Here is a 19,083-nt window from a genome sequence, read left to right as displayed (position 1 = left end):
TGAAGGGTCGGACACGACTAAACGACTAAACAACAACAACACCCCACCCCAGATAAGGGCAGTTCTGGCTATTAATGATATCCCTAACTACAGGGAACCCCCATTTACATGGGTGTTATGTTCCGAGGCACCATGTGCACCAGTGAAATCATATATATTCCACTGATTTTTCAGTGGGAAAAACAAACATCTTCTCCTGCCCCTTACCCTGTCCCCCACCCCACCCCATTCTGCTCCTTTTTGTGGCATTTTTGGTCACTTCCAGGTTCGGCCCGATGTGTGTATGCACGGCCATGCACATATTGAATGTGCAAATGGCAGGTTGCATGTACATCTCTTGGAATGCTTAGTGTTCCCCTAGACCAGGCATGTCCAAATTCCAAGAGACTGCTATCTACTCCCACTATAAAAAAAAACTGCCAGTGATCTACTGGATTGACCAGAGTTGTTGAGCTCACTCATCCCGCCACAGGCACCCACAAACTCCCAAATACAAAGGCACTGGGCTATAGATTAACAGTATAGATTAACAAGCCTCCAACAGGAGTCAGTGTCATTAAGCATCAACCCTCAAAAGTCTAGCCCCCAAACTCTGTTAATCAATGCAACAGGGAGGCTGCCTTCTGCTGGTGTGATAAAGCTGGTATTGCTGTCTTTAGTAATTAGTGGGCTTCTCTGAGATGAAAGGGGGTATATAAAATATATAAATAGTAATAATGACAGATACCAGGGGCAAATCAAGCACTCAAAACCAGTACTGGGACTAAACCCCCAAATGCCATTGATAAGCAGTTTTATTTTTGAACTGACTGAAGCTTAAAACATCAGGACAACCAGGGATTCCCAATCCCTGACTTAACAGTATGGTAATAACAAGGCCTCTCCAACTGTCAGATGATAATCTAACAATTAACTCCCAAAAGCTTAGTTAAACATTTAGCCCAGAGGCAAGTAATTTATTGAACAAAGCAAATGGCTAGCTAGCACTATAACAATATTGCTGAGGTTCTAGAAGTTCTTAAAAGTACATTTTCTTGAAATTAAATGTCATGGAAAGCTCATTGACTTGATTCCACAGTTCACAGCTTTGCTATATATGATTCCTGTAGAAATATAAGGGAGAAAATGCTGCTGTCCAGAAGGTGGTGGTATGCGACTACCTTTTATATAAGTGTAACAAATTAGCCATTATGCAATAACTTATTTTTAGCTACTGACTTTCCCTGCTATTTGTCTATTAATAAAAGCACAAAACATGCTTAGTCAGAAATAAGCAACAAGGTGTTCAATTTACCTGGTGCATGTGCATGTGTGTAGGATTAAAGCCTTCATTTGAAATGACAGGAGAATTTTCACCTGACATATTTTTTAAAAAAAATGCAAAATGCATTCTTACTTTTCACCTTGATATCAGACAAACCTGCCACAGGAAAGCTGTTTCCTGGTTGCTATGTGAAAAAGAATTGCAAAGTATGGAGATTTCAAGGAGCAGTAAATTAGACAGGATCAGAAAAAGTAGGGAAAAACAGCAGCTCTTTAGAATCCCATAGATTCCTATTGCCTGGTTCCAAATAACTTACTTATCAATCACAGGTTTGACTCCACTCATTGGCTAAAAAGACTGACAGATAGGAATAGCCAGGTTGGCTCTTTTCACAGAAATAACTTAGAAGGGTATCTGCTCATTTTATTTCATTTCTTTCTTTCTAGGGCTACTCTTTTTTATTTTATTTTTTAAACAAATGCATGCTCTGGCCAGGGGTGCCAACGGAGGAGTTTGTACTGGCAGCTTCTGCTGCAGATGATTCTGACAAGGTAGGCACAAGTCAAATGAAACTGAAACGAAAAAAACATAGGTGTGCTGGAGGTCAGGCATGAGAGCAGGCAACAAGATGTAGGCAAGGCCAGAGATGTAGTTGGAAGATTGGCTGGATATTAGTACCAGGTTGGCCAGAAGACAATGGTCAAAGGCAAGGCAAATTGACTCACATTTAGACATGCAGCTTGGAACAGGAACTGTTTATAACCAACCAAACCCCTATTGATATCTAAAGTTACATGATCCTGGCTGGACTGAACAGCTACAGTTCTGGCTCCTGCCATTATATGATGGGTGCTGCAGCATAACAGATATTGAGCTGGTAGATCCTTAGTCTAAGAACAGTCCCAGTGGCAAATGGAGTAAGGTGTCTAAGCTTTGCCGCCAGACTCCCCAGTTCAAGTCCCCCCGCACTTTAAACATTCTTCCCATCCAAACTGAACTTTCACTCACATAATTTGCACTGTTTGTCAGCATTCTGTGGGTGAGAGGCTAGAGTGTTCATGAACATTCCAGAGCCAGCCATTTTCCCACTCTGGAAATGAAAGCTTCTCCCTGTGATTTTTAAAAGATATTCCATCTTGACCTGCAATAATCTGCAGATTTATTAAGGTTGCCCCTGTGCTGAATATATTGCCCGCATCACCACTGTATAGTCCCATTCCTGCATGTGTGCATGAGGCCCTGGGGAAGATCAGGTTTCTGAATACCTCAGCATGTGAGGGCTTCCTTTGAAACAACTGTTCAGGTGAAGATGCAGTACGAACAACAACAGAAGTGGCTGGGTTACTTTGCAGAGAAGAAAAACTTACACCTGTACTGCATAGCTGAAATCTAAGATCTTGCAAGGAGCCTTTGTACTTAGCGGCGTGTATTTGTATATAGTGCTTGGGGTATTTTCAGAAACACAGAACAGTGAGAATGCAGGCTTCTGCCCTCCTGCTTGCATTCAATTTCACACTTTTCTCACTTCTTGGAGCATCTTCTATGAGAGTCATAGCTCTGGTGCACTTTTCTTCGGTCCCCTTTTCCCCCTAGACATCTCACAGCATCCTTGGCATTCTTTTCATTTATCATACTGATTCCCATATAGGAGGTAAGGGAGAGCATCACTACCAGTCTCACAACTGACTTTCAGAAGGCAGATGAAGCACTGAAAACCAGTTGTGGGAGTAATGGTGATGCTCTCAATTATATCTTCTGAAAGCTAAGAGGTAATAAAGTAATGCCTTTGAGTAGGTATAGGGAATAACCACACCTAGACTACAACTAGGCCTAAGATTAAGATTAGATTGCTAAAGGAATAATCTACAAATACACATAAGCCCCAACATTTCTTAATTTAAGAAGAACCCTTACTTTTGAGGTATGAGACCTCTCCTCCTTAGCGTGTAACGTTTCCCTAATAAGCAAAACAATTTGCTGCATAACCATTCTGAATCTCTCTTTTTTCTGAAGAAGAAACGTTATGAGATATTTACCTACTAAAATTGAGAATGTGTCTTTAAAAGGAAACAGAGGCAACTATGAAACCAACCACTTCCTTTTCTGCCAACTTCCTCAGTGGAATCAAACAACGTAAGACACACAAGAACAGGTACTGGTAATACGGTCTTTTTTATATACAATGCTTCACAGGGCTTGTCCTTTTGTTTGTTTGTTTGTTAAATAATGATAACAGTATGAGATTTCCTGTATTACTACTTTAATTTGAATTAGTGCTAGGCTGAAATGGATTTAATGCATAAATATGTACACTGTCCTTGGGAGCTTTCAGTACCTTCATGACAGCCACTTATATTTATTTTAGGGGCGTGGGTGGCGCTGTGGTTTAAACCACTGAGTCCCTTGGGCTTGCTGATCAGAAGATAAGCAGTTTGATTCCATGTGACTGGGTGAGCTCCCATTGCTCTGTCCCAGCTTCTGCCAACCTAGCAGTTTGAAAGGATACCAGTGCAAGTAGATAAATAGGTACCGTTGTGGCGGAAAGGTAAACAACATTTCCATGCGCTCTGGTTTCTGTCACGGTGTTCCATTGTGCCAGAAGTGGTTTAGTCATGCTGGCCACATGAGCCGGGAAGTTGTCTGCGGACAAATGCTAGCTCCTTCGGCCTGAAGAGAGATGAGTGCCGCACCCCACAGTCGCCTTTGACTGGATTTAACCACCATGGGGTTATTGACCTATTTACCATTACCTATATTTATTTTATATATTTGTTTCTATTTATTACAACTTTCATCTCACTGATTTCTCTCCATACCTAAAGTTTGTTGGTAAGCAGGGCCGGATTTAGGTTTGATGAGGCCCTAAGCTACTGAAGGTAATGGGGCTTTTCATATTATCCAGTTGTCCTTTGTCAACAACAAATTGTCACTGTTTTTTGTGTTGAATATATGCTATATGGTAATTTATGGACCTAATAAGTATCTAAAGCCATTTGCACATAACAAAATAAGTATTTTATCAAAGTAATTGTTGAACTGCAATACAATTAAGAAGAAGTATATTAATAGTGAAACACAATTAAGAAGTATATTTGGGGGGTAGGGCAAGAGAGTGGGACCCTAAGCTATAGCTTGTTTAGCTTATACGTCAATCCGGCACTGATTAAGACAATTTCAACAAGGCAGAGGAGCAACTAACGCTCTCTTGCTTGTGGCAAATACAGAATTCCCATGGCATTTCTGGAAGGCCTGTAGCTCAGTGGTAGAGCATCTTCTTTGCATCCAGAAGGTCTCTACTTCCATCACTTGCATTTCTAGGTAGGGTGGGGAGAGACTGAAATCCTGGAGACCCTCTGCCAATCACTGTAGGGAATACTAAGCTAGATGGACTCAGTATAAGGCAGCTTTCTTTGTCCCTAATCGTGGTTCAATTCTGCAAGCAGCATTCTAGCTGGATGGAAGTATTTGATGGAGAAACTTCCATATCTCTCCATTCTGAGACATGTGTAGCTTGTCCCCAGCACAGAAATGCAACATACCCCTTCCCCCCCAATCCCAGGATAATTCAGATATGTAAATTGCACACAGCCATATGACTCCATCCTATCTACTCTGTGTTCTACCTGCCTTCTTCTGTTGAAACTAATCTACACTTCTTATGATAAATACATTTCTATAGCATAACTAGAATTCAGACACTGCTTTTTTAATGTCCTGTTTTCTGGCTTTATTTTTAGTAATCAGTATTCCTTGTACTCTGTGTGCTCAAAAACTCAGCTATCTATAAGTTGGAAGGAGGGAGTTGTAGTATTTATATTATGCCATCAAGTTAAAAAAGACTCAGTGAGCAGCTGTGCATTAGGTTCTATTGGAGAGACTGAAAATTTACAAGTGCAAAATCACCCAGGATCCAAAAAAATCTGATGCAGACATCTAGGAACTTAATTTTTATTTTTTGTTCCAGTGGATAAAAAATGCATGCTGGTTCACAGGAATCTGAAAAATGTATTTTGCTTCATCCCCATATCACTGTTGTCTTTCCTCTAAAACTGCTTAGAAGCTGCTCATTTAAGGGTGAAAAGTGGGGAAAATGTTGGGGAAACTCTAAAAACATGGACGTGAGCATGCACACCATCTCACTGGATTATGGATTGGAGCCATAGCTCAAATGCACCTGTACATAGTGCAGAAAATAGTCTTTGGCTGAAATCCTATGCGCCCTAATTGTAGAGTAAACCCCACTGAACTAAGTGGGTTCGATGTCAGAAATAGCAAAAGATGACAAATACCAATAAGCGATAACTAGTGTTCATGCAAAAACCACAACATTTTTCTTGGCTCCAAGTTATAAACAGGAGTCAGAGAAAATAGGCTAATGTTATATTTTTAGCTCTTACTTAGATGTCTTCCTGTCACTTACCTCTCTTTATACTGCAGCTTTCTTTCTGCAGTGCTCAGTTGATTGCTAGACTGTGAGCAGAAGCCAAAAATGATCATATTAAATTAGCAGAGTGCACAAGTGAAAAGACAGATCAACATAATGCATATACTAGACAAAAATTATGCATATTGTATCTACTGAGTTCTGAAGATTTGACTTGCCAAGTAATACATTATCAACAGAAAGAAAGAAAGAACAGTATTATTAAAATAAGCAGGTCATGTTCATGACTGGTGTTCAGTCTGAGGACTCCCCTAAGTAGTAGGGGAATGGTGAACAGGCAAGGGAAACAAAATTGAGATGAAACCCACTGGACAACAACTGGACTGTTAACTCATCGTTCACAAATTAAAAGTAATAATTTGGTACACATTGTATTATATTGTGAAGAACTTACTTTGTTATAGCAATACACATTGCCAAATTCTGTCTAAATATATTAAGATTCTGCCTTCTTTAACTTCCAAGCTTTCTAATAACTGCATAATTGTACATTTTTCGCTCCACATTCTGTTATTAGAAGGATTTGCACCTTTGCCCTATATATATGTAACAATATCTTACTGCAACATATTGTAAATTAGTTCACTTTGAGCAGCTGCTTTTTTAAATATTGGCCAATAAATATAAGACATATTTTGAGTATATGGAAAATAACAGCTGAAAACGCCGGCAGCATTAAGATAAATTCAACAGAGTAAATAATTTTTGATGGCTATAAAAGTGGAAAATTGATTTGAATGGTTATAGTAAAATATGCAGGGATGTATGATATGTAAAATAAACCTCAGAAAGAGATGAAGAGAAGTCACTGGATATTTAAAGTTTGTAAAATGTTTATTTGAAATTATAAAACAGAAAATGTAATTTAAAATATTATAAAAATAAATAAAGACATAAAGACATAAAACAAAAATATTTATTCAAATCATTTTATTTGATTAATTTGACTTTTAATCAATTAAATTTAAATAAATTGGGGAAAATAGCATCAGAAACTCATCACATAGGGAGGGATATTTTAAGACAGAACTTAGAAACAATAAACAAAACTACCACTCACTGATTGTTAGAACATCTGAAGTATTTTTTCTTATGTAACAGAGATGCTTGGATAAAGTCCTTCATCAAAGGCTTCTTAGTAAGCAAAGTTAGCAGCCCTGAGATGAGAGTACCTGTACTTTTATGGATCAGTGTCACAAACTGGCTGGATGACAAGGAAGAGGAAGAGGACCCCGGCGAGGGGTGTAGCTGGGACTGGGACACACTGGGGCAAGCAGGGGCTGGAGAAGGAAGTACTCACAAGATGACAGAGGATGGCGAGGGGACAGAGGACAACGCACAAGAACTAGAGCAGCCGGGCCAAAGGGGCCCTGTCCCCACGAACATGGCAGCTTCCGATGCAAAGGCAGCAGCAGGACTGGCGCTCTGGGAGGCTGACGCAGGCAAGGGCCCACAGGACAGCTCACTAACTGGCCAGGTGGAGCTTGCTAGCTCTGGCAGGAAGCCTGTGATTCCTCATCCAGAGTAGGCTTGGAACCAGTGAAGGTCACATGCCTCATCAAGCCCAGATGCTGCAATCAGCATGCAAAGTACAAAAGGGAAGCAGAGCTGAGTTGCTGTGTCTGCTCAGCTGCCCATATTGAGAGACCTTGATGTGTGTGCTCCTGGATCTCTATGGCACTGTGCTTCAGGTTTGACTCTGGACAGTATCCTGACTGCTGGACTTCAGACTTGGCTACTTGGATTGACCCTGGACTGTGATTCCTGACCTTGGAACTTTATTTGTGTGGGCTGAGCCCTGGACTTTGGACTTGACAATGCCAGGTAGGCCAGGGGTTCAGGGCAATCAGTGACTGGTTAAGCAACAGGAAGCAGAGTAGGAAGAAAAATACGGTAATTGATGGACTAGTGGTCTGGGTATATGGAAGCTTCCTATAGGTGTGTTCATATGACCACCTTGGAGTGAAGGGAAATTGTTTCTGCATGGTGTGTTTCACATAGCTGTTCATATCAGCATGGCTTCATTTGTGTCAGACTTGTTTATGTTTGTGTACACACAGGGGGCACTGATGGGCAGGGATGTCTTCACTCTATAGCTAGAGATGAATTAGGAATGAACTCCATCTGGTGTGAAGCTGGTTTGAGAAGCAATGCATTGAGCAGTAGCATTTGATAACAAAATACATATGCATTTTGAATAATGTTGTGTGAACACAGATTAAAAATTAGAGGCAGCAACACTTCTGAATAGTTGGAAACCACAGGAAGTGAGAGAGCCCTTTTGCTCAAATCCTGCTTGCAGGTTTCCCACAGGCATCTGGTTGGCCACTGAGACAACAGGGTGCTGGAACAGACTGGCCATGGGCCTGATCCAGGAGACCCTTCTTATGTCTATGTGTCAACTCCGCACTGGAAACCCAGCAAACCACAGGAAACTGGAGTGTGACCATAGCCTATCATGTCCCAATAACGTTATTTCAAGTGCCACGTTGTTCTACAGAGACAGACCCATGTCCACTTCCAGGTGACGGGCAGTGGCTTAAGTGGCTTCAATGTCAAGCAGACCCTCAAAGGCTTCCGTGTTAAGAGGACAACGCATAGCTGAGGGTTGTTGCTTATGAACATCGCATGACCTTACGGTGCCCTTAACACAATTTCTGTACGAAGTATCGACCTACAAATGCCAGTTGCAGGTGAAAAGACCCCATCGACGCCGGCAGAGCGCGTCAACTGCGCGAAAAGCGCCGCCGCTGGGCTGCAAGTTCGAGGCGCCGCTCCTGCCTCCCTTCGCTTTCTCGAATCTAGTCGGGGCATCACGTGAGGGAATCTGCCCTTGAAAAAAATGGCGGGCCTCCCATGCAGAAAGACCAGAGTCTGCCCGCTGCCCGCGCGTGCGCCAGCCACCCGCTCCGAGAGCGGCAGCTCGGCTTTGGCAGAAGGCGCTCGGCCGGCTGCTGTTGGGCGCCTCAACCCCGCGTGCGGGTGTGTGTAAAGAGACGAAGAGGGAGCTGGAAGGAGCCCTTCCTCCTGTCCTTTTGCCCAGGGTGGGAAGCGGGAGAGCGACACCCGCGGCCACACGCGCCACTGACAACAAACACCCTCGCAGCGGCTGCTCCGGCGCCGCAGCAGGACGGGCGCGCGCCCTCGTTCTCGGGATGGCGGGCTAGCCGGGCGTGCTGCGTGGCTCCCTCAGATGGAGTCGCGCGCGCGCACACACAGCTAGCCTCGCGCAGCATCCCTCCGCGGGGGGGGGGGGGAGCAAAACGCAGCACCCCGAGTCAGCTCCCCCTCCCTCTCTCGTCGTCCCTGTAGACGCGCACGCACCTGCTTGCCTTCCCATCCCTCACGCGCGCAGAGAAAACCCCCGCGCCTGTGGCTGAGGAGAAGCTCCGCGCGCTTTGCAGAAGCGGGGGGGAGAGAGAAAAGAGGCGGAGCTTTTTCGGCCGCGGCTGCTGCTAGGTGCAGCAGTGCGTGTGTATACGCCTGTCGCTGGGGTGGGATTGTTGCCCGCGGTAACCAGGGAGCCAGCAGCCCGAGGCGTCTGGCAGCTCCGGAGCCCTGGGATTCGGGAGAGAAGCAGCGGTTCGGGTGTCGTCCGCAGAGGGTGGCTCGCAGGGGCCGAGCAGGGAGCGCTGGCCAAGGGGGAGCAGCAGCAGCAGCAGCTGCGAAGAGTCCCGGACGGGGAGCGTGAAGGAGGTACAAAACCCACAGCCGGTGTTGGCGGGCTCTCGCGTCCCTCGTCGCCGGCGCAGAGGGGATGCTTCTGCTTTCTGCGCTGTCATGTCCGTCGAGGAGGCAGGCTGGGGCAGGGCAGGTACAAGGGACAGCATTGCTGCCGCCTTGGGGATTGGGCAGCCGGAAGGGCGCCTGGAGATCTAGAGCTCCGCATCATGCGACTCGCAGGCAATGAAGCCGGAGCCTAGGGCCACCCAAAGCAAATGGGGGCCAAAAATCGTTTTCTTGATTTGTGGGGTTCTCCGTTTTGTGGGCGACTGAGCCAGATCTAAAAGCAAGTATTTTTTATTATAATAATAATTATTAGGGCGGAAAAGCAACCCAAAAACTGATTGTGGATATTTCTCCAACAAAATATAATGTGGACTGCTGACTGGGCAGGGATGACAGGGTGGGCAATATTTGCAAGCGATAAGCTGGATATACCTGTCAGACTGATAGTTTATATTCAGCTCATGTAACTGAAAGCAAAATAACTTTTGCCTTGGAAGTGATGACTCACTTTTTTTGGTGCCTGTTTACTCTTGCATTTTTTCTTTCTGTTTGAGAGCTGAAGAATAGTTTTGCTTCATATGTGCAAAAGAAGTGCAACCAATAACCCATGACTACAGCTGGACTAATCTGCTATATGTACAACTTCAAGCAGAAACCTTTAGCAGCCAGTTCATTTCACACGGAACATTCCCTTAGTCGGTAACATGCCAGCACTGGAGATTCTGTTGGTGGATTAGCTCAGCTCAGGAGGTAGTCAATTTCTCAGTGATTTATAGCTCTTTCTGGTCAAGGCACCTCATGAAACATTTTGTGGGTTGGTACTTTTTATCCGCTGGGCTGTTCTAACCTTGTAATTTGTTGTGCTACTTACTGATTGTAACACTAGTAACCAGCTTTGCACACAAAGCAGTTCAAGCTAATGCCAAGGAATCAACAGCCTTCCTGTGTGTGCTTGTGTGACTATATTTTTTGTCCATATGGCCTCGGACACCTACAGGGTGCTGAGATTCATAGAATCATCAAGTCATAGAATTGTAGTGTTGGCAGGGACACCAAGGGTCAAACCCCAAGACTGTTGTCTGAGCAGAACTAAAAGCATTGTATTATTTTTATTCATTCATTTGATTTATATACCACACTTCATCAAAAGATCTCAGGGCAGTTCACAAAATAAAAACACAAGATAAAAGCACAATAGTCAAAACAATAACCTCCCCTCCCACAAACACTTTTAAAAAGCTGTGTGTGTGATACTAATCCTGGCCCAATTTGTAAATAATGAATTATGTATTTTATTTCCAACAGAGGAACAGGTGCATTCTAGCATTTGATCCTAACAAATAACTGCATAATAAAATGTTGATAATTGTAGTTTTTCCTGGGGAGTGTGTGTAAAAAACCATTTTAGAGGAAACAAATCTGTTCTGAACTTTGATTTGATCATGAATCAACAAGAGCATTAATCAAGGTCGCAATGCTTCATTTACTTCTTTGTGGGAAAATCCCTTTGAACACAGTGATTTACTTATGAGTAAACATGCATGACATTGAGGGGCAAGGCTGGAGTCATGGGCATATTTGCAGCTAGTCTGGTTGTTCACATGTTTAATTACTGATAGTTTCACTGAAACCAGGGATCAGCTACTCAGTAGATGTGCAGCTACCACATAGGATTGTGGCTTTACAAGGAAACAACTGTCATTGAACTTAAAGCATGTGCAGGATCAGGATGCTTAGCTTAATTCATAAATGGCATACTAGAAACTTAAAGGAAATGTATTTCACTATACTGTAAATGTTTCCCCTCCTTACTTTATGAGCTTTTATTTGTTATATACAATAGCTTCAATTTTGTAACAGTCTTGGGGCAGTCATTTTATGAAAGCAGATACATATTATCTTCAGGGATGCATGATACATTTTTGACCTAGCAACACACTGTTTCGGATCAAAAGTGGAAGCATCTAACCTAGTTTTCTCCAGTTCTTAAAATTTACATTACCTACTGTAGCTCCCCAATCCAGCTTCAATAACTCTGTCTATGGTTGAGTATGCAATGGTATCTGCACACACTTGTGAGCACAGGGGCTGTTACTGAGTTGAAGGGTCAATGAATTGGAGAAGTAAACCTGCACTAACAGTATGACAGGTTAACTCTGACTCCCGTCTCAAGTCATGTGAAAAAAAAATATGAACAATGCAGCTCTTATGGAATGTTTTATGCTCAGGTCATTTTGGAATAATGGAGCAGAAAGGGAGGTGACCACCTGAAATCACCTCATTGGTGGGAGGATTGCTGGATTGGTGCCACCTACCTCTAGAACCTTCCCTGCAGCTTAACATATATTTTCTCCCAATGCTCCATCCACCCCTTTCAATGAGGTTTGAGACTCACTGAGCTAACCTCAAGTAGAATAGTATAAAGTAGTATGCAGAAGTTGTTTTCTTCCTTCCTTTTCATTTGTGATGAGGCTGACTCTGATTCTCAACTTCAATAAACTTTTTTTCTTTAATTTAGTGACTAACGGTTCTACTGTTTGTTACTTATTATGAACAGGATGGACCTTAATCTTTGGACTGTCCAAGTATCATGTGATTTAAAAAGCTGTAGAGGGAGCATATGTTGTATTTCAAACAAAAAGTTTATTTAATGGCTTGTAAACAATAGGTTTAAAAATTATAATGTGTAGCTTGGCTTATTGAAGCTGAATTATAAATGTGAAAGACCAAAAGCTCCCCCCTCCCATTCCATAAACAGACTTCCTGTTCGACTGGGCTCTGCTAACTTTCATGAAGCCAGTGTGAATTACATCACTTGATGATATGGACACAAGTATCCAGGAAAAGAAAATATTTTCTTTCTGTTTTGAGAAGAAGGAAGGGAAATGTCACCATAATTCTGCAGTACATCTATACCTCAGGACACCCCTACCCTCAGTAGTACAAAGAAATGAAGTGTCACTTTATATTATCTTAATAGCACTGCAAGACCTGTCAGACTTAATGACTACAGTATATATTTGTGCCTTGATCATCTTTCAAATGCTACACTCCTTTCCAGAAGTAGGCTGCCAATGGCAGGAGTGCCTTATCTCTGCAGACCCATGCTAATTGAGAGTACATGCCACTGAATTTAATTGAGCTTACTTCTGAGTAAACATGTACAGGATCACACTGCACTTTTTTAGTCAGAGTTAAATCACACTGAACTCAGTCTGATTTCTGATGAAATATCATGGTTAGGATTAGGGAATAGGAGTACATCACACACACACACACACACACACACACACACACACACACACCCCTCATGCAATATCAGAGCTGTGTATAGCAATATAAAATCATCATGAAACATTAAAAGCACTATTGAACCTTCTGCAACTTTAAGCCCACGTGGAGAACCTGCTGCACTCCAGAAGTTGTTGGACTCTGACTCCTATAATCCCCATAGCCAGCAACTTCTAGAGGGCCACAGGCCCCCTATTCCTGTTGTTAATGATCTGCTTAATTTTTTTGTTTTCATTTCCATACAGCTAGTGCATAGCCTTCTCCCTCCCCTCCTTATGAAAGCTCATTCCACAATAAACTAATTACTCAGTCAGTTTGTCACAAGACTTTTTGTATTGCCATTATAACCAGATATTTCTGGTTCTCAGAAATCTGTCTTAATGTTTTAGAGGCATGTTGAGAATGCAGGCAAGTTCCAGTATTGCATGACAGTAGGAAGTGAATCTTATATAGTATTTGTTTGTGTTTATATGTGGAAGTTGAAGCTGTTATCATGACTAAAGGTATGTACATGTAAAGTATGTCCAAGGGAAAGCAAGATAAGTTCTAATGCCCTGATTTTATAACTTGGCAGTCCCAGAATGAGAAGGCGTAAGGTCATCTCCTCACAATGCAATGCCAATGTTTATGTTGATGATTTGACCTTAGAACTGGCACTGGCCATGATTCCAGGTAAACACATCTGCACAGTGTGAGCAGTGAGCAGAAAAGCATTTGTAAACGAAGCAGTTGCACCAGTGATCTACTGTACAATGTGGCAGATCACATTGTAGATCGCTCGTGGTGTTTTTTGGCTGTTTGGGATTTAAAAAAAGACTTGTACAATCCTAAGCTAGGCTTTCCTGTAGTAAGTGCTTACTGTATGGTATCCAAGTAGAGTTCAAATTTTAGAGAGTAAAGTAGATTATCTCAACCCCACTTGTCAGGCATAGAATTATGCCTTTAGGTGTGGTGGTGCAAGTCCTTATTTGTCCTTCTGCAGTTAAAAGCAGATGAAGAGGAATGGGTTGCCTTGGATCACACATTGATATCATTAATTAGATGCATTTGTATGGAAAACATGTCATGTTATTCGGGAATCATTATCTTTGAAGACCTTCCCACATTTGTCGTTATCATGTCATGCAGACCTCTCCTCTATCTCCTTGTGGTGTTTTGTAAGGAGGGCTCATAAATGAGCAGTAAAAGTGGTTGTGTGAGCTAGGAGCATCTGTGTGAACACTCTACATGCAATAACAACAGCTTCCAGGATGATGACAGTACTTTAACAACATTGACAACCACAAGTCACACAATTGCTTCCTCTATACACTTCCACCTCCCCTCACCCTATAAATACAGGGTTGGCCCTGGATGAATGCATGATGTGAACAGGCCCTAAAACACTTCAGTTTCCATACAATTGATCTTTATGTTAAAAAAAGAAAGATGCAGCAATAACTTTATGGCAATTTGATCTCGGGTCATATGTCAGCTTTTTGGGAAGAAAGTAACTGAAACTGGATTCTTAGGGGCACAATTAATTATTTCTTAATGAAGGTACAAAAAGCAAGTTTTAAAAGGCGAAAGGCACACATGATGCAATATGAATGACATGTAAGTGTTTGATGAGATTGCAATAAATTTGAAAGAAGTGAACCCCAGTTATGTATTTATTTCAGGGAACCTCAGCCGTTTGACTACTCATACTTCATTCTCAGCTGTCCATCTTGCATGTATATTTTTCAGTGTAAAAACAACTATCTTTGAATCATACCAACAGGTGTGTTGTTGTTATTTTTAAAAAAGACAAGAATGCAGTCTTATTATTCTGTGGTAATTCTGCTGAATGTCTAAGATTTCTGAAGTGGGCATACTGTTGATGTTGTCTCCTCTCCTGCTAATGCTCTTTCTCTACCCATCTGTTGCAGCTTAATTTCCCTTTGTTTAGACAAGTCTAGTTTTCCACCCTACACAAAGAAGTGTAACATTTACCACAAATACAATATATATATATTTTTTATAATATTTTATTTGGGTTTTTCAAACTTAAATGCAAAAATAAAAAACAGTATAACATATATCATAACATCTTTTCATAACATCTTTGGACTTCCTCACGCCTCCCGCTCCCATTTGCATCATTGCCAATTCTTGCCAGCAATTTATCATCTTGTTTACACTCTTATGTCAAATTCATTTAAGTATAATCTATAAATTCTCCAAAAGGTTTATAATTTTTCCTCAAATTTACTTATCATCTTAATTCTCACTAATTTAGTGGTGCACAATTATTTATGATCTAGCATCCTTTCTTAGCATTCAACCAAATTACAGTATTTTTTTAAATAAATCTTGAATTTCTTCCAGTCTTCTTCGACTCTCTCCTCTCCCAGGTCTCGGATTCTGCCAGTCATCTCGGCTAGTTCCATATAGTCCATCAGTTGCATCTGCCACTCTTCCAGTGTGGGTAGTTCTTGAGTCTTCCAATTTTTAGCGATGAGTATCCTTGCTGCCGTTGTTGCATACATGAAAAATGTTCGGTCCTTCTTTAACACCTTCTGGCCGACAATGCCCAGAAGGAAGGCCTCTGGTTTCTTGGTGAAGGTATACTTAAATACCTTTTTCAGCTCATTATATATCATTTCCCAGAAGGCCTTCACCCTAGGGCAAGTCCACCAGAGGTGAAAGAATGTTCCCTCATTTTCTTTACATTTCCAACATTTATTATCAGACAAATGGTATATCTTAGCAAGTTTAACTGGGGTCATGTACCATCTATATATCATTTTCATTACATTTTCCTTCAAAGCATTACATGCAGTGAAGTTCATCCCAGTGGTCCACAACCTTTCCCAGTCCTCAAACATAATATTATACCCAATGTCCTGTGCCCACTTTATCATAGCTGATTTAACCATTTCGTCTTGTGTATTCCATTTTAACAGCAAGTTATACATTCTTGAAAGTACCTTAATCTTTGGTTCTAACAGTTCTGTTTCCAATTTCGATTTCTCCACCTGGAACCCTAACTTTTTATCATTTTTAAAGACTTCTTTAATCTGAGCGTAGTGTAACCAGTCTCGCACTTTATCCTTTTACCACAAATACAATATAGCTTCGAGTCCCACTTTACATTTAGAAAGATAATTAATTGGCTATCTGTTGCTTAAAGGCTTACCACACTTGAGTAATAAAGCTGTTAAAAATGGTATTCAACAGTTTGTGTAAACAAGCTATTCTAATGTAAACAAAATAAGTGGTGGATGTGAATTTTAATTTATATTCAAAATCTGTAGAGTGTTTCCTAATACTGGTTCTAATATATTGTCTCCATATAATTTGAAGTAACTAATACATGGTAATCCCTTTGAGTTTAAAAAAAATAATAATTTTGCATGCATTAAAATAAAACCAATTTAATTCATATTTTAATCAGATAATGAAAGTTACATTTATGTATTTCAACAATTAATATACTACTTAGCTGTTCTGTATTAGGATATAGCTTGCATAAATGCAGCATACCATTCTATTATCCCATATTTATCAAATTATGTCAGCATTGTCATCTTTGCATCTTGTCATCCAATGATCTGGTGTTTAGACCATTTTATTGATACATAAAATGCATATCAAGCATGCACTAACTGATAAAAGCTCTAGTCTTTAAGGTCTTGCAATAATTATTGTAATGGTTGTTGTGACAGAGTAACACAGCTGTTCCTTTGAAATGTTGCTTGTACACATGATCCTAGTCAGGGTATGTGTTCTACAGGTGTAGCCATCCTTCCAGTCTAGAAAATAGTGTAAAGTCATGTTTTATACTTGCAGAGCTCTATACACTGCCTGAATGGAAGACCACCAGTCGGATATCAGAGGCAGTAAAGTTTCTGAATACCAGTTGCTGGAAAGTGCAGAAGCAGAGAGGACTCTTGTTCTCTGGTCCTGCTTGTTGGCTTCCCACAAGCATCTGGATGAATGCTGTGAGAACAGGATGCTGGGCTAGATGGTCATTGGCCTGATCCAGCAGTCCCTTCTTACGCTCCAATGTTTTTTAATGAACCATATATAAGGCATGCTGAGCTTTTTTGGAAAAAGAGCAAAGAGTGGGTAGATGTGAATGAATGCATAGCTCCGTAATAGTGAGAAGCATCCCTAGTTTCATGAAATTTCCCTTTTATCACAGGCTTCCTCTTCCACATATTCCTTTTCTAATGGCTTTGTCTGTTTTGTCTATAGCCTGCCTAGTGGCCTCCACTTACAACAAAGCACTTCCAGACTCTTTCAGCGAAGCGAAGCTGCCATTCCTTGGGGATGCATGACTGTTAAATGTACCTTATTTCAGAACATTCTGGTTCAATAGACTAAATGTATTTATATCTATAAGGATCCCAACAGTCATTATAATTTCTGCTAACCTACACTTCTTAAAAGGAAGTACACACTGCACACAGACTAGCACTTTTCAATAAAATACCACTTCATCGCATCCATCTTTGGCCACATTTAGAAAATCATAAACAGATATGCACAAGTCAATTGCCTCTGCATGCAGCCCTTGGTGAAACTTACGTTTAAACCAGGAAGTCTCTAATTAACCATAGTTTCTGTCTTGTCTGAATTGGGAAACTATGGTTGCCACCTTCAGAACAAGCCAAGATATATATCCTGGCTTCTTCTAAAGCTGGTAACCGTAGAACCAAAAGACTCATGTGTATCTTGATTTAATAATCTGAGATACGATCATCTGAACAGGGCCATCTGAACAGGGCCACTGCATCTTTCATTTCATTTCTCCTTCCACCAGGGATGCCATACAAGAGCCATTTTGTTGTGCATCAGTTTGCCACAGATAGGTGAAACATTTGCTGGTCAGAGCTTGCATGCCTATCGAGACAAATGACAGAAAGGACCTCAGTGTGATGAGAAGAAGAAAGAAGTTTAATGGAACAGAAAACTGGATTATTGTATCAAACCTTGACTACATATAGTGTGTGCTGTGTATCTGAATATGAAAAGGCATTTTTTTTTTTCAGGGAATCTGTTTGAAATCCGGCCACAGGGTATGTCCTTACCCTTTGAATGTCAAGGTTCATTTCATAACAGCTCTCTTATAAGTGAGAGGGAACACTGAACAAATTTTCTCCTTTTTTAAGGATGGATAAATAAATATACAACAATAAGAGGTGCTCCTGTTATAGCAACAGTATAAACAGCTCTATGCTAAGCTTGTTAAATGTATTTTGAATCCCATGATACCTAGCGTTCATGGTTGATAATAATCTGTGCTATTATAAATGACAGGCTTGATTCACTTACAGTCTTTAATCAATGCTGCTGGTGTGTGTGTGTGTGTGTGTGTGTACTTCCTGATTTTTAAATAACAGAAGAACACTTAAAATTTGCCGCACTGAAAAGTAAGATGATATTAAGAAAGTAAATAAGTCCTATGCCTTCAGGCATAAATGATTGCCTGTGGGACTCAAGGAAAATACTTCTGGCATTATCCTACTAGTAGTACACTGTCCTACTACACCACAATATTTTCCCCAATGTGCAGTTACAACTACACTGTTGCTGCAAAGGTAAAACATAGGTAAAACAGAATAAACTGCTAAATATAAGTACAGTGCGAAAATCTGGTGAGGAAACGAAGAAGTCTAGGCAGTGGCACAAACAATTAATAAAGCCATGTAATTTGAAGACAAGCCTTTTTCAGGCTGAAATTGTATATGCAGTTTCCTGTGAGTATGCTCCTTTGAACTCAGTGGATTTAGTTTTAAGTAAGACTATATAAAATTGTACTGTCAGTGTAAGTATGTTGCTATTTTTAAATGTTTGAGTACATGTTTCATTAGAATGTGTTGAGTGTATAGATACTTTATGCCCCATTTGGTTTTTCAAATTTGCCCCCTTTTTTGAAGAGAATGCAGAGACAGATGCTGTTCTCTGGCATACGAGGACAGGAAATGTTTGGAGGTGTTGGAGAAAGAGAAATATGGGATGGAGCTGTGTGATCTGACAATTCTGATCCATTGTGTTCTGAGGGCCACATTCTGTATTTCTGCCTCACTTGTCCCTTTGCTGCAGTGTTCAAAACAGAGATATGAAAGCTAGGAGCTATATGGCACCTTAAACATAGGTTATGAGCACTGCAACAGAATGTCTAGGCACGCTTTTTAAATAACAAGAATACAAAACTGAAAATGAATGAGCTGCAGCTAAGATCTTACTCATTTTTCACATGGTCTAGTGCTCATCTGAAGGCTAGAAAAAAACAAAACAAAAACCAAAGCCATCCATCCCCTGCCCACCCTCCTAATATTTTTATGAGGGTCTCTTCTCCAGTCCTAAGACAGTGGCTGGAAGTGGG

General features: G+C 41.1%; 1 protein-coding gene across 15 annotated transcripts in view; it reads left to right on the top strand.

Annotated features, from left to right (window-relative positions):
• Positions 1-9,170: 9,170 nt before the first annotated feature.
• SYNE1 (spectrin repeat containing nuclear envelope protein 1) overlaps positions 9,171-19,083 on the top strand; it is a 278,820-nt gene continuing 268,907 nt past the window's right edge. For 10 of the 15 annotated variants that reach the window (XM_081854278.1, XM_081854273.1, XM_081854275.1 and 7 more), the window contains exon 1: positions 9,172-9,404. The gene's annotated coding sequence lies outside the window, so the exon portion shown is untranslated. Of the gene's footprint in view, positions 9,405-19,083 lie in introns of all 15 variants that reach the window. The other 5 variants (XM_081854270.1, XM_081854268.1, XM_081854277.1 and 2 more) reach the window with 2 other exon arrangements.

This window comes from Podarcis erhardii, assembly GCF_964252035.2.
Source record: "Podarcis erhardii genome assembly, chromosome: 3".
Taxonomy (NCBI): Eukaryota; Metazoa; Chordata; class Lepidosauria; order Squamata; family Lacertidae; genus Podarcis; species Podarcis erhardii.
The sequence above is the reverse complement of the archived record's forward strand: the minus strand, read 5'-3'. Positions and strand labels throughout refer to the sequence as shown.